The sequence below is a fragment of the Elephas maximus genome, chromosome 12 (assembly GCF_024166365.1).
Source record: "Elephas maximus indicus isolate mEleMax1 chromosome 12, mEleMax1 primary haplotype, whole genome shotgun sequence".
Classification (NCBI taxonomy): domain Eukaryota; kingdom Metazoa; phylum Chordata; class Mammalia; order Proboscidea; family Elephantidae; genus Elephas; species Elephas maximus.
Window position 1 is genome coordinate 9,284,185 of NC_064830.1, and position 4,869 is coordinate 9,289,053.

Here is a 4,869-nt window from a genome sequence, read left to right on the forward strand (position 1 = left end):
TCAGTTTATACTATTTCTCAAGATCTGATAATAGTGGTCTTATACAATATTTGTCCTTTTGCCTCTGACTCATTTCGCTCAGCATAATGCCTTCCAGATTCCTCCATGTTATGAAATGGTTCACAGATTCATCACTGTTCTTTATCGATGCGTAGTATTCCATTGTGTGAATATACCACAATTTATTTACCCATTCATCCGTTGATGGACACCTTGGTTGCTTCCAGCTTTTTGCTATTGTAAACAGAGCTGCAATAAACGTGGCTGTGCATATATCTGTTTGTGTGAAGGCTCTTGTTTCTCTAGGATATATTCCGAGGAGTGGGATTTCTGGGTTGTATGGTAGTTCTATTTCTAACTGTTTAAGATAACGCCAGATAGATTTCCAAAGTGGTTGTACCATTTCACATTCCCACCAGCAGTGTATGAGAGTTCCAATCTCTCCGCAGCCTCTCCAACATTTATTATTTTGTGTTTTTTGGATTAATGCCAACCTTGTTGGAGTGAGATGGAATCTTATCGTAGTTTTAATTTGCATTTCTCTAATGGCTAATGATCGAGAGCATTTTCTCATGTATCTGTTGGCTCCCTGAATATCTTCTTTAGTGAAATGTGTGTTCATATCCTTTGCCCACTTCTTGATTGGGTTGTTTGTCTTTTTGTGGTTGAGTTTTGACAGAATCATGTAGATTTTAGAGATCAGGCGCTGGTCGGAGATGTCATAGCTGAAAATTCTTTCCCAGTCTGTAGTTGGTCTTTTTACTCTTTTGATGAAGTCTTTAGATGAGCATAGGTGTTTGAGTTTCAGGAGCTCCCAGTTTTCGGGTTTCTCTTCATCATTTTTGGTAATGTTTTGTATTCCATTTATGCCTTGTATTAGGGCTCCTAGGGTTGTCCCTACTTTTTGTTCCATGATCTTTATCGTTTTAGTCTTTATGTTTAGGTCTTTGATCCACTTGGAGTTAGTTTTTGTGCATGGTGTGAGGTATGGATTCTGTTTCATTTTTTTGCAAATGAATATCCAGTTATGCCAGCACAATTTGTTAAAAAGACTATCTTTTCCCCAATTAACTGACACTGGGCCTTTGTCAAATATTAGCTGCTCTTACGTGGATGGATTTATATCTGGGCTCTCAATTCTGTTCCGTTGGTCTATGTGCCTGTTGCTGTACCAGTACCAGGCTGTTTTGACTACTGTGGCTGTATAATAGCTTCTGAAATCAGGTAGAGTGAGGCCTCCCACTTTCTTCTTTTTCAGTAATGCTTTGCTTATCCGGGGCTTCTTTCCCTTCCATATGAAATTGGTGATTTGTTTCTCTATCACCTTAAAAAATGACATTGGAATTTGGATCGGAAGTGCGTTATTTGTATAGATGGCTTTTGGTAGAATAGATATTTTTACTATGTTAAGTCTTCCTATCCATGAGCAAGGTATGTTTTTCCACTTAAGTGTGTCCTTTTGAATTTCTTGTAGTAGAGCTTTGTAGTTTTCTTTGTATAGGTCTTTTACACCCTTGGTAGATTTATTTCTAAGTATTTTATCTTCTTGGGGGTTACTGTGAATTGTATTGATTTGGTTATTTCCTCTTCGGTGTTCTTTTTGTTGATGTAGAGGAATCCAAGTGATTTTTGTATGTTTATCTTATAACCTGAGACTCTTCCAAACTCTTCTATTAGTTTCAGTAGTTTTCTGGAGGATTCCTTAGGGTTTTCCGTGTATAAGATCATGTCATCTGCAAATAGTGATAACTTTACTTCCTCCTTGCCAATCCGGATACCCTTTATTTCTTTGTCTAGCCTAATTGCCCTGGCTAGGACTTCAAGTACGATGTTGAATAAGAGTGGTGATAAAGGGCATCCTTTTCTGGTTCCCGTTCTCAGGGGAAATGCTTTCAGGTCCTCTCCATTTAGAGTGATATTGGCTGTTGGCTTTGCATAGATGCCCTTTATTATGTTGAGAATTTTCCTTCAATTCCTATTTTGGTAAGAGTTTTTATCATAAATGCATTTTGCAGTTTGTCAAATGCCTTTTCTGCATCAATTGATAAGATCATGTGGTTTTTGTCTTTTGTTTTATTTATGTGATGGATTACATTAATGGTTTTTCTGATATTAAACCAGCCTTGCATTACCTGGTATAAATCCCACTTGATCAGGGTGAATTATTTTTTTGATGTGTTGTTGGATTCTATTGGCTAGAATTTTGTTGAGGATTTTTGCATCTATGTTCATGAGGGATATAGGTCTATAATTTTCTTTTTTTGTAATGTCTTTACCTGGTTTTGGTATCAGGGAGATGGTGGCTTCATAGAATGAGTTGGGTAGTATTCCGTCATTTACTATGCTTTGAAATACCTTCAATAGTAGTGGTGTTAACTCTTCTCTGAAAGTTTGGTAGAACTCTGCAGTGAAGCCGTCCAGGCCAGTGCTTTTTTTTGTTGGAAGTTTTTTGATTACCGTTTCAATCTCTTTTTTTGTTATGGGTCTATTTAGTTGTTCTACTTCTGAATGTGTTAGTTTAGGTAGGTAGTGTTTTTCCAGGAATTCATCCATTTCTTCTAGGTTTTCAAATTTGTTAGCGTACAATTTTTGGTAGTAATCTGAAATGATTCTTTTAATTTCAGTTGCTTCTGTTGTGATGTGGTCCTTCTTGTTTCTTATTCGGGTTATTTGTTTCCTTTCCTGTATTTCTTTAGTCAGTCTACCAATGGTTTATCAATTTTGTTAATTTTTTCGAAGAACCAGCTTTTGGCTTTGTTAACTCTTTCAATTGTTTTTCTGTTCTCTAATTCATTTAGTTCAGCTCTAATTTTTATTATTTGTTTTCTTCTGGTGCCTGATGGCTTCTTTTGTTGCTCATTTTCTTTTTGTTCAAGTTGTAGGGACAGTTCTCTGATCTTGGCTCTTTCTTCTTTTTGTATGTGTGCATTTATCGATATAAATTGGCCTCTGAGCACTGCTTTGGCTGTGCCCCAGAGGTTTTGATAGGAAGTATTTTCATTCTCATTGCTTTCTAAGAATTTCCTTATTCCCTCCTTGATGTCTTCTATAACCCAGTCTTTTTTCAGGAGGGTATTGTTCAGTTTCCAAGTATTTGATTTCTTTTCCCTAGTTTTTCTGTTATTGATTTCTAGTTTTATTGCCTTGTGGTCTGAGAAGATGCTTTGTAATATTTCGATGTTTTGGATTCTGCAAAGGTTTGTTTTATGTCCTAATATGTGGTCTATTCTAGAGAATGTTCCATGTGTGCTCGAAAAAAAAGTATACTTTGCAGCAGTTGGGTGGAGAGTTCTGTATAAGTCAATGAGGTCAAGTTGGTTGATCGTTGTAAGTAGGTCTTCCGTGTCTCTATTGAGCTTCTTACTGGATGTCCTGTCCTTCTCCGAAAGTGGTGTGTTGAAGTCTCCTACTATAATTGTGGAAGTGTCTATCTCACTTTTCAATTCTGTTAAAATTTGATTTATGTATCTTGCAGCCCTGTCATTGGGTGCACAAATATTTAATATGGTTTTGTCTTCCTGATCAATTGTCCCTTTTATCATTATATAGTGTCCTTCTTTATCCTTTGTGGTGGATTTAAGTCTAAAGTCTATTTTGTCAGAAATTAATATTGCTACTCCTCTTCTTTTTTGCTTATTGTTTGCTTGATATATTTTTTTTCCATCCTTTGAGTTTTAGTTTGTTTGTGTCTCTAAGTCTAAGGTGTGTCTCTTGTAGGCAGCATGTAGATGGATCGTGTTTCTTTATCCAGTCCGTGACTCTGTGTGTCTTTATTGGTGCATTTAGTCCATTTACATTCAGCGTAATTATAGATAAATATGTTTTTAGTGCTGTCATTTTGATGCCTTTTCATGTGTGTTGTTGGCAATTTCATTGTTCCACACACTTTTTTGTGCTGAGACTTTTTTCTTAGTAAATTGTGAGGTCCTCATCTTCATAGTGTTGGACTTTTTGTTAGTTGAGTCATTACATTTTTCTTGGCTTTTATCTTGAGTTATGGAGTTGTTATACCTTTTTGTGGTTACCTTATTATTTACCCCTATTTTTCTAAGTAAAAACCTAACTTGTATTGTACTATATCGCCTTGTATCACTCTCCATATAGCAGTTCAATGCCTCCTGTATTTAATACCTCTTTTTGATTATTGTGATCTTTTACCTGTTGACTTCCATGATTCCCTGTTATGTGTATTATTTTATTTATTTATTTATTTTAATTAATCTTAATTTGTTTGTTTTTGTGATTTCCCTATTTGAGTTGATATCAGGATGTTCTGTTTTGTGACCTTGTGTTGTGCTGGTATCTGATATTATTGGTTTTCTGACCAAACAATATCCTTTAGTATTTCTTGTAGCTTTGGTTTGGTTTTTGCAAATTCTCTAAGCTTGTGTTTATCTGTAAATATCTTAATTTCGCCTTCATATTTCAGAGAGAGTTTTGCTGGATATATGATCCTTGGCTGGCAGTTTTTCTCCTTCAGTGCTCTGCATATGTCGTCCCATTCCCTTCTTGCCTGCATGGTTTCTGCTGAGTAGTCTGAACTGATTCTTATTGAATCTCGCCTTGAAGGAAACCTTTCTTTTCTCCCTGGCTGCTTTTAAAATTTTCTCTTTATCTTTGGTTTTGGCAAGTTTGATGATAATATGTCTTGGTGTTTTTCTTTTTGGATCAATCTTAAATGGGGTTCGATGAGCATCTTGGATAGATATCATTTCGTCTTTCATGATGTCAGGAAAGTTTTGTGTCAGGAGTTCTTCAACTATTTTCTCTGTGTTTTCTGTCCCCCCTCCCTGTTCTGGAACTCCAGTCACACGCAAGTTATCCTTCTTGATAGAGTCTCACATGATTCTTAGGGTTTCTTCATTTTTT